Genomic DNA, 12,254 nt, shown 5'->3' on the forward strand with positions numbered 1-12,254 from the left:
TGTAACATGTGACTGTGGAGGTTTCCCTCTTTGGGGGGTTCTCCTGATGCCGACAGATCTTTGAGCCCGGGTTGAGCAAGTTCTTATTTGCATGCACGCATGGAGCGACTGCTTTCCAGCAATATAGGTTTTGACTTTTCAGTCCCGCGTATCTCTGTTCATGTGTGTGTTTTTCTGTCTCCAACTCCTACTCCCAACCACGTGTCTCTGCCCGGCTGCCGCTAATAAAAGCGACAGGTGATTAGATACCAAACCCCAGCTTGGCAATCTAATCACCTGTCAGCTGTGTTTCACACCGCGCTCCGCGGCAGGCCCGCAGGCCACGCCCCCCTCCACAGTGACATTCCTACCTGAATAAATGCTTTTGATCATCCGTACATGACGTGTCGTACTTGTATTCACACGCTTCTCTATTGTATACGTGTCATGCTGCAGAGCGGTTGGTCAGCCTGTTATTTTCTGCAAATGACATTAATAACATCGTGTAATTTGGTTTATTATTTATTTCATCTTCTGATACATGATAAAATAACATCAATATAATGGGAACAAACACTACAGAGTAGACTCAAGATTAAATATAATCTCAGAGAAAAATGTCATTTCAAACATTTGTATGCACGTACAACACTTAAGACCTTCAGTATATCAGCATGTGGAATTAAATGATGGAATGGATTAAGCAAAGAAATCAAACAATGTACTAATATAATCCCCTTCAAGAGACTCTTCAAGTACAAAGAAGAAGAACCATGATAAACATTCTGAACTTATTTCATCCATCCATTCATTTTTTAGATCATTTTACTCATCTCACCATATGAAATATAACTTACTTCGCCAATTATTATTTATTTATTTTTATTGTTATTACTTATGGCGTATATTGTGAATACATTGAGAACAGGAAGTGAACAAAAGTTTTAGCAACGGCTATGTAAAGGAAAAGGGGAAGGATTAAATAAGCTCTGCTTCTTCCTACTCCTTTTCGAACATGTTGAATAGAGAAACTGGAAATTGTGATGCATCATGTTGTATGCATGCATGTGTGATGCATCATGTTGTATGCATGCATGTGTGATGCATCATGTTGTATGCATGCATGTGTGATGCATCATGTTGTACGCATGCATGTGTGATGCATCATGTTGTATGCATGCATGTGTGATGCATCATGTTGTATGCATGCATGTGTGATGTATCATGTTGTATGCATGCATGTGTGATGCATCATGTTGTATGCATGCATGTGTGATGCATCATGTTGTATGCATGCATGTGTGATGCATCATGTTGTATGCATGCATGTGTGATGTATCATGTTGTATGCATGCATATGTGATGTATCATGTTGTATGCATGCATGTGTGATGCATCATGTTGTATGCATGCATGTGTGATGCATCATGTTGTATGCATGCATGTGTGATGCATCATGTTGTATGCATGCATGTGTGATGTATCATGGTGTATGCATGCATGTGTGATGTATCATGTTGTATGCATGCATATGTGATGTATCATGTTGTATGCATGCATGTGTGATGTATCATGTTGTATGCACGCATGTGTGATGCATCATGTTGTATGCACGCATGTGTGATGTATCATGTTGTATGCACGCATGTGTGATGTATCATGTTGTATGCATGCACGTGTGATGTATCATGTTGTATGCATGCATGTGTGATGTATCATGTTGTATGCATGCATGTGTGATGTATCATGTTGTATGCATGCATGTGTGATGCATCATGTTCTATGCATGCATGTGTGATGTATCATGTTGTATGCATGCATGTGTGATGTATCATGTTGTATGCATACATGTGTGATGCATCATGTTGTATGCATGCATGTGTGATGCATCATGTTGTATGCATGCATGTGTGATGCATCATGTTGTATGCATGCATGTGTGATGCATCATGTTGTATGCATGCATGTGTGATGCATCATGTTGTATGCACGCATGTGTGATGCATCATGTTGCATGCATGCATGTGTGATGCATCATGTTGTATGCAAGCATGTCTGATGTATCATGTTGTATGCATGCATGTGTGATGCATCATGTTGTATGCATGCATGTGTGATGCATCATGTTGTATGCATGCATGTGTGATGCATCATGTTGTATGCATGCATGTGTGATGCATCATGTTGTATGCATGCATGTGTGATGCATAATGTTGTATGCATGCATGTGTGATGCATCATGTTGTATGCATGCATGTGTGATGCATCATGTTGTATGCAAGCATGTCTGATGTATCATGTTGTATGCACGCATGTGTGATACATCATGTTGAGTGCATGCATGTTCCAAATAAACTCAAACTCAATTCCATGTTGAAAAACAAAACAAAAAACCCACATATTTTATGCCAGAAAATATGTGGTACGTCTCTCAAGCTATGTACTAACATGTGGATTATATGTACAGATTTGGCATTGTACAAAACGTGTGAGTTTGGATTCATGTTATTAATCACAAAAAAAGTTAGTAGGGGATACATACGTTTTTAGGATATTTCTGTGCTGCCATTAAATGTGTCCCCCCGCCCTCTATTTCTCCTCAATTGATGTACTAACATCATGTGTTTTATTCTGTAGATACTTTGCATCATCATCAACAACAACACTTGTCAATTAGGACTCATGTTATTAATCACAAAGGAGTTAGTAGGGGATACATAATTGTGGAGGGGGGCGTGGTCGGCGCCTCTTGCAGGAAGGGAGTCCGTGTGGCCCGGCTTCGAAGCCCAGCCGACAGGTGAGTAGACGGCCCAGCTGGGCCTAATTATCTAATCACCTGTCTCCTTTAGCAGCAGCGTCCGAGGCCATGAGGGGGAGAGAGGAGCGGACACACGAGCGAGCAGGAGGCCGCGAGCGAGAGAGACCAGTGCACAATATTAGAGAAAAATAAAAAGACTTGTTTGAACCTGGACTTCGGGTCCCGCAGATTCTGTCGGTCCACAGAGAACCCACGCACACAGAGACATTCACAATAATATTTCAGCGTATTTCTGTGCTGCCATTAAATGTGTCCCCCCCTGTATTTCCCCTCAATTGATGTACTAACATGTGTTTTATTCTGTAGATACTTAGCATCATCAACAACAACATTTGTGAGTTTGGACTCATGTTATTAATCACAAAAAAAGTTAGTAGGGGATACATAATATTTCAGCATATTTCTGTGCTGCCATTAAATGTCCCCTCCCCCCCTCTATTTCCCCTCAATTGATGTACTAACATCATGTGTTTTATTCTGTAGATCAGGGGTCCCCAAACTACGGCCCGCGGGCCGGATGCGGCCCCCCAGCATCCAAAATCCGGCCCACAGGAAGTCCCAAGTTAAAAAAAATGTTTTTTTTTATTTTAAATTTTTTTAATCTTTCCTTTCTAATCCATTTTCTACCGCTTGTTACTCTTGGTGTCTCCTAGCCGCTCAGGCAAATCATATTGTCTAAAAATGCAATTTCCCATCGATAACCTGACAATGTTAAATGTTGATGAACATCAATGTTAATTGATGTTAAATGACAAAACAGATTATAAAGACAATGCATTTATGTATATATACATATATATATATATATACAGCCTGGCCCCTGGCCAAATTTTTTGAACCCAATGCGGCCCCCGAGTCAAAAAGTTTGGGGACCCCTGCTACATCATCAACAACAAAACTTGTCAATTTGAACTCTTGTTATTAATCACACAGAAAGTTAGGGGATACATCGCTAATAGGGCAGCACGGTGAAACAGGGGTTAGTGCATGTGCCTCACAATACGAAGGTCCTGAGTAGTCCTGAGTTCAATCCCGGGCTCGGGATCTTTCTGTGTGGAGTACTCCGGCTTACTCCTACCTCCAAAGACATGCACCTGGGGATAGGTTGATTGGCAACACTAAATGGTCCCTAGTGTGTGAATGTGAGTGTGAATGTTGTCTGTCTATCTGTGTTGGCCCTGCGATGGGGTGGCAACTTGTCCGGGGTGTACCCCCGCCTTCCGCCCGGGTGCAGCTGGGATGGACTCCAGTGCCCCCCGTGACCCCAAGGGGGACAAGCGGTAGAACATGGATGGATGGATGGACATCGCTAATATCATGGAAGTGCTGCCGCTGTTTGAACAAGGCACAGAGCTCCGCCCACAGGGGGGTACAAAATATTGCAGGGGTACAGAATTTCGCACGCCTCTACACTGCTTTATAGAGAGCTACAGCACCCCCTGGCGTTCAACGATAAATAAATAAATGATAAATGGGTTGTACTTGTATAGCGCTTTTCTACCTTCAAGGTACTCAAAGCGCTTTGACACTACTTCCACATTTACCCATTCACACACACATTCACACACTGATGGAGGGAGCTGCCATGCAAGGCGCTAACCAGCACCCATCAGGAGCAAGGGTGAAGTGTCTTGCTCAGGACACAACGGACATGACGAGGTTGGTACTAGGTGGGGATCGCGCACGGCCACTCTTCCACTGCGCCACGCCGTCCCTACGTTGACTAATAGCATACCTGCCAACTACTCCGGTTTTCCCGTAATTAGTACGGTTTTCATCAACCTATTCCGGGTTACGGTTGCAGTGATAAAAAATACGTTTTTTCATTACCGTATTTTCCGCACTATAAGGCGCACCTAAAAACCACAAATGTTCTCAAAAGCTGACAGTGCGCCTTATAACCCGGTGCGCTTTATTACGATTCATTTTCATAAAGTTTCGATCTCGCAACTTCGGTAAACAGCCGCCATCTTTTTTCCCGGTAGAACAGGAAGCGCTTCTTCTTCTACGCAAGCAACCGCCAAGGAAAGCACCCGCCCCCATAGAACAGGAAGCGCTTCTTCTTCTACCCGCCCCCGGAAGAAGAAGAAAAAACGCGCGGATATCACCGTACGTTTCATTTCCTGTTTACATCTGTAAAGACCACAAAATGGCTCCTACTAAGCGATCCGGTTCATAAAAAGACGCAATCTCTCCATCCGCACACGGATTACTACCGTATTTCACAGCAACTGAACCGCACTGTGGAACGGGAGCACGTACGGTGAATATTCGCACCACAGGGAATGAGAAGTCATCCTTCACTGTGGTTCTAGCTTGCCATGCTAACTTCCACCCATGGTGATATTCAAAAGGAAGACCTTGCCAAAAGAGACCTTTCCAGCCGGCGTCATCATAAAAGCTAACTCGAAGGGATGGATGGATGAAGAAAAGATGAGCGAGTGGTTAAGGGAAGTTTACGCGAAGAGGCCGGGTGGCTTTTTTCACACAGCTCCGAAGGCGAACACACCTTCACTAAGACGGGCAGACAGCGCCGGACGACATACGCCAACATTTGCCAGTGGATCGTAAATGCCTGGGCAGATATTTCGGTCACAACTGTGGTCCGAGCTTTCCGGAAGGCAGGATTCACAGAACAACAGCGACACTGACTCCCGATGACTTCGACGAGACGGAACCGGCCATTTTGGATACCACGCTTGCGCAACTTTTCAATTCGGACACCGAAGACGAAGAATTCGAAGGATTTACGAATGAAGAATAACTTCAGAAGGTGAGCGCTATGTTTATTTTGTGTGTTGTGACATTAACGTTCGAGCAACATTATGTTACTATTGCTCTACACCATTTTGAATTTTACTATGTTTGTGATTGCACATTTGCGTACATTTTGGGACAGAGTTGTTAGAACGCTGGTTTTCAATATATTATTAAAGTTTGACTGAACTATCTGACTGTTTTTTTGACATTCACTTTAGCGCAGCGTTTTTTTGACATTCACTTTAGCGCAGCGTAGGCGCGGCTTATAGTCCGGGGCGGCTTATTGGTGGACAAAATTATGAAATATGTAATTCATAGAAGGTGCGGCTAATAATCCGGTGCGCCTTATAGTGCGGAAAATACGGTAATTAAATTTTTTTTTTTTTTTTTAAAGTTTTATTCACGAAATCGCGTAACAACAATGACAATCGACACTGCTTCCTAGGGCTGGGCGATAAAACAATAACAATATATATCGCGATAGACATGTGATCAATATCAATAGAAAATGGGGTCGATAGAACATTCGACCCCTGAGTTCTGTTTGAAAAAAATAGGAAGAAAGGCCAAGCCTGAACCGCAAGGCATTCTGGGAAATGCTAACAGGAAGAAAAAAAAAAACAACAACGGCGAGCTGACGACGAGGAGTGAAACAAAACGGGAATATGAGTGCGGCGGCACGAGAGGAAATTGTAAATAAAAAAGGAAACGTCACGTCACCAGTTTGGCAGTATTTTGGATTTTTTAAGTCCGATACGAATCAGAGTAATACTGTCTGCAAACTTTGCAAGGTCGTCGTCCCGACCAAGTCTGGGGACACGACAAACTTATTTTACCACCTGAGCCGCTCTCACCCGCTGGAGTACAGCAGTAACAAACAACCACAAGCATCTACATCAGCCTGTGCAAGTGGAACAGCACCGAAGCGGCAACAACAGACCACCATCGAGAGATACTCGGCAGCAGTGCCATATGACAAAAATTCAAAACGTTATAAAGAAATAACGGATGCAGTGGTGGATCAATTAGCGAAGGACATGCTACCTACTTATATTTAAAATAAAAGTATTTAAATTCAGCCTTTTTTCTCCTGGTCTTTATTTAGAATTTTTTTTTTTTTTAATCAATAATTATCGATATCGACTGATATGAAACACTTATATCGTGATACATTTTTTAGTCATATCGCCCAGCCCTACCAGTGCTTCCCGTAACTTCCTATTGAGCCATTCCGAATGCCATGCGCGAGGCTATTTATAGCACCGCTGCCAAGCCCGAGGCACCAGTTGCCATTGTTTCCAAACAAGCGAACGATCATGGAATCAGCCGGAGAAAAATCGCATACGAGTCTTAAACCGAAAAGGAAACTGCAGTCATTCCGTGAAGAATATTCAAAAGCCTATCCGGGAATAATTATCCGTTCCAAAAAGGGTGAAAACTACGCGAATTGCACCTTGTGCAGACAAGATGTTTCGATCGGACACGGAGGAATTAGCGATGTAAAAGACCACGTTGGGACAAAAAAACACAAGTCTAATGCCGTTGCTAGCGATACAAGTGGAAAACGTTCAACGTTTTTCGTCGCCCAAACAGATTCTTTGGATGTGATAAATGCCAAAGTTTTATTTACGGAGGCAATAATTGAGCAAACAAAAAGGTAATGACACCAATGTTATCTATTGGAATTGTTTAGTACTGTTATACTGTTAAAAGTGTTTATACTATTTATGCTTTCAAGTCCAAGTTGAAGAAATCTTGTTAAATGTTGACAGCATAACTACCAAAATACAGAAGTATGTCCTTAATATTTTTGCAGTGCTATTTCTGTTGAAAAGTTCAAATGATTACATTAGAGATGTGATGTGCCACTTTTCAAGTGTCTGATGGCTTAAATTAATTTTCATTAATTTTTCATATTTTGAATTCTTTTGAAAGGTTTACAAAAAAACTACATTTGAATTGTAATTCCATGCTATTGACAGGACTATTAATTTTAATGAAGTTAGCTTACCATGTTTACAGTATGATAATTGTGATAGAAATGTGAATTTTAGGCACAGAATATTTTTTTACAATTGAACAAGGCAGTAGATTATACAAGCTTGGACAGAAAGTTAATAATGACACCAATTTTTTTTTTTATGGAATTGTTTAGTACTGTTTTACCATTTGTTTACTGTAAAAAGTGTTTATACTGTTTATACTTTCAATTAACAAATTGAAGTCTTGTGAAAGGTTGACAGGATAACTGGCATTAACTGTCAAAATAATTTCAAACTATTGAAGTTAGCTTACAGAATAAACATGTCAATCAACCCATATGATTTTTGCTGTAATATTTTTGTTTTGAAAAGTGATAGAAAAGTGATGGTTTTAGCAACATTTTAACCTGTCTGAATGCTAATAATCATTTTGCGTCGGGGGGCGAAGGAACCCCCCACCAGGACTTTGTCCTGGACCTACCAGGGCCTGCGGCCCCTGGACCCTGGCTACTAGGTTTTTCTGATTTCAAAAGTTGGCAGGTATGTAAAAGGTGTGGTGAAAATGTGTTACTGCGTTCAAGGAACACAAGTGGAGGCCTGTGTTGTCCATCCATCCATCTATCCATTTTCTACCGCTTGTCCCTTTTAGGGTCGCGGGGGGTGCTGGAGCCTATCTCAGCTGCACCCGGGCGGAAGGCGGGGGGAGAGCGGGGTTTGGTGGTAGCGGGGGGTGTATATTGTAGCGTCCCGGAAGAGTTAGTGCTGCAAGGGGTTCTGGGTATTTGTTTTGTTGTGTTTATGTTGTGTTACGGTGCGGATGTTCTCCCGAAATGTGTTTGGTGTGGGTTCACAGTGTGGCGCATATTTGTAACAGTGTTAAAGTTTTTTATTCGGCTACCCTCAGTGTAACCTGTATCGCTGTTGATGAAGTATGCGTTGCATTCAATTGTGTGTGCGTGCAGAAGTAGCACATGTTATGTGACTGGGCCAGCACTCGTTGGACTGGCTGAAAAGCAGACGTGACGATTTTCGGGAGGGGCGCTGAAGTTTGGAAGAGTTAGTGCTGCAAAGGGTTCTGGGTATTTGTTCTGTTGTGTTTATGTTGTTACGGTGCGGATGTTTCCCGAAATGTGTTTGTCATTCTTGTTTGGTGTGGATTCACAGTGTGGCGTGTATTTCTAACAGTGTTAAAGTTTTTTATACTGGCACCCTCAGTGTAACCTGTATCGCTGTTGATGAAGTATGCATGCATTCACTCGTGTGTGCGTACAGAAGCTGCATATATTTTGTGACTGGGTCTGAACGATGTTAGAATGGATGAAAAGCGGACGTGACGATAGCTCGTAGAGTACGTTAAAGGCAGTGCATTTAAGGCACGCCCCCAAGACTGTGGACAAGATATAATGACTGATGAACACCTTCGTTCGATAATGAAGGTTGCCTCAGCTCAAAGCCTGAGCCCCGACATTAATGAACTAGCATCCAAGAAAAGATGGCAGATATCTGTCTTGGGCACATCAGATTAGATCAGTGTGGTGCAAACTGAGCAGTTTAAAGTCCTGAATGGTTGTTTTATTCATTGTTATTTTATTTTCAAATGTATTAGCCTGTGGAAAAAGTTAATGTTGATATTTACCTCAGAAGGCTGCAAATAGAAAACAGGTATTAAATTTTTATTTAAATTGTATTTGATATGCCATTGATATTTTTGAATTATTATTATTATTATTATTTGAAACTCGATTTTGCATGTCACTATAAAGTTATATAAGCCTTGCTTGTTCAATATTCAATGCAAAACTTGTTTGGGTCCCTATTAAAAGGTTAATTTGTTCAACCTTGGCCCGCGGCTTTGTTCAGTTTTAAATTTTGGCCCACTCTGTATTTGAGTTTGACACCCCTGATCTAAGACTTTTAGCAAAAATTAAATTAGTTTTATCTTTTAACGACTTTGAGCAGGTAATCCATGCTTTTATTTAATCAGGTTTGGACTACTGCAACTCCCTCTACGTTGGTATGAAGCAGGCCTCAATCGCTCCATTGCAGTTAGTCCAAAATGCTGTTGCTCGCCTTTTAACTGCCACTAAAAAACATGAACACATTTTAGAATCCCCTCACTGGCTCCCAGTTCATTTTAAAATATTGTTGTTTGTTTTTAAATCTCTTAACAGATTAGCGCCACAATATATGTCAGACCTTTTAAAAATGTACACCCGCACAAGGTCTCTGAGGTCAGCTGATCAGTTTCTTCCTGTCGCCCCAAAAACCCGTTTAAAATCCAGAGGTGATCGTGCATTTTCTGCTGTGGCTCCTAAACTTTGGAACAATACACCTCTTGTTATTTCGACGGCTCTCTCTTTAATGACTTTTAAATCACGTCTTAAAACACATTTTTACTTTTTGGCTTTTGAACCAGCATGAGAGTTGTGATTTTAGTCTATTTTATTTTCTCTGATGTATTTATAGTTGAAATGTTTTATATTACTGACTCTTCTAGTACCGTATTTTCCGCACTATAAGGCGCACCGGATTATTAGCCGCACCTTCAATGAATTACATATTTCATAACTTTGTCCACCAATAAGCCGCCCGGATTATAAACCGCGCCTATGCTGCGCTAAAGGGAATGTCAAAAAAACAGTCAGATAGTTCAGTCAAACTTTAATAATATATTGAAAACCAGCGTCCTAACAACTCTGTCCCAAAATCGCAAATGTGCAATCACAAACATAGTAAAATTCAAAATGGTGTAGAGCAATAGCAACATAATGTTGCTCGAACGTTAATGTCACAACACACAAAATAAACATAGCGCTCACCTTCTGAAGTTATTCTTCATTCGTAAATCCTTCGAATTCTTCGTCTTCGGTGTCCGAATTGAAAAGTTGCGCAAGCGTGGTATCCAAAATGGCCGGTTCCGTCTCGTCGAAGTCATCGGAGTCAGTGTCGCTGTTGTTCTGTGAATCCTGCCTTCCGGAAAGCTCGGACCACAGTTGTGACCGAAATATCTGCCCAGGCATTTACGATCCACTGGCAAATGTTGGCGTATGTCGTCCGGCGCTGTCTGCCCGTCTTAGTGAAGGTGTGTTCGCCTTCGGAGCTGTGTGAAAAAAGCCACCCGGCCTCTTCGCGTAAACTTCCCTTAACCACTCGCTCATCTTTTCTTCATCCATCCATCCCTTCGAGTTAGCTTTTATGATGACGCCGGCTGGAAAGGTCTCTTTTGGCAAGGTCTTCCTTTTGAATATCACCATGGGTGGAAGTTAGCATGGCAAGCTAGAACCACAGTGAAGGATGACTTCTCATTCCCTGTGGTGCGAATATTCACCGTACGTGCTCCCGTTCCACAGTGCGGTTCACAGGAATATCAGTTGCTGTGAAATACGGTAGTAATCCGTGTGCGGATGGAGAGATTGCGTCTTTTTATGAACCGGATCCTTGTCGCTTAGTAGGAGCCATTTTGTGGTCTTTACAGATGTAAACAGGAAATGAAACGTACGGTGATATCCGCGCGTTTTTTCTTCTTCTTCCGGGGGCGGGTGGTTGCTTACAGTAGAAGAAGAAGCGCTTCCTGTTCTATGGGGGCGGGTGCTTACCTTGGCGGTTGCTTGCGTAGAAGAAGAAGCGCTTCCTGTTCTACCGGGAAAAAAGATGGCGGCTGTTTACCGAAGTTGCGAGATCGAAACTTTATGAAAATGAATCGTAATAAAGCGCACCGGGTTATAAGGCGCACTGTCAGCTTTTGAGAAAATGTGTGGTTTTTAGGTGCGCCTTATAGTGCGGAAAATACGGTATGTATGTCTTAACTTCTGTGCAGCACTCTGTGAAACTTCTATTGTTTTTTGAAATGTGCTATATAAATAAAGTGGATTGGATTGGATTAGAATTGAACAAATAAATAAAAAATACTGCACCAATATCGACGAAATTGTGTTGGCAGAGGTGTATTGGCAGCACTTCTTGCATGGTTCACTCCATTGTCAGTTGTCACGCCATTCACAGTTGTCTTTTTTTCTCCAAGACATCTGTTAATCTACACACATCAACACTGACACCAAGTGGACATTGTGAGAAACGACACGAGTGCACACAATAGTGAAACTTAAGGATGTTGTGATTTTTGCCTTCAGTTTATTAATTAATTAATCAAAGTACCAATGATTGTCACACACATTGATCCTGATCATAGTCACAATAACACAAAGGGGAGCGCTTTTTGTATAAGAAAAACACATTCGTATCAACACGCATTTGTGAACGATTTAACAAAAGAGCAATACAGGACAATCTCACACTAGAAGCAACAACAACAAATATTCTCTTCTTGCCTTTTTATTGCATATTGTTTTCAGGAAAATAAAGCCAATAGCACAAAATAATACATTTATAAATTTCCCTGCTGTCAAATGTTTTAATTTTTTTTTCTTCAGATTTATCACAGGGTTGCTGTAGATCAGGCCAGGCCACATTTAGAGAAAAAAATGTGTCTGGGGGCCGGTATATCTATTTTTAGGAACACTAATACAAAACCTCAAAATAATGTCTGATTGAATGCTAAAAACGTTATGACAGACCGCCTTAAAAAACGTAATGGAATTTTCCATTTTTCTATGAACAATAAAACACTGAATATTGACAAAATATGAACGCCACACCCCCTTTTGATCGACATATTTTACAATCAAGTGAAACGCAGCAAAAATGCAACAAACAGT

Source organism: Nerophis lumbriciformis, linkage group LG19 (assembly GCF_033978685.3).
Source record: "Nerophis lumbriciformis linkage group LG19, RoL_Nlum_v2.1, whole genome shotgun sequence".
In the NCBI taxonomy this organism is placed as follows: Eukaryota; Metazoa; Chordata; class Actinopteri; order Syngnathiformes; family Syngnathidae; genus Nerophis; species Nerophis lumbriciformis.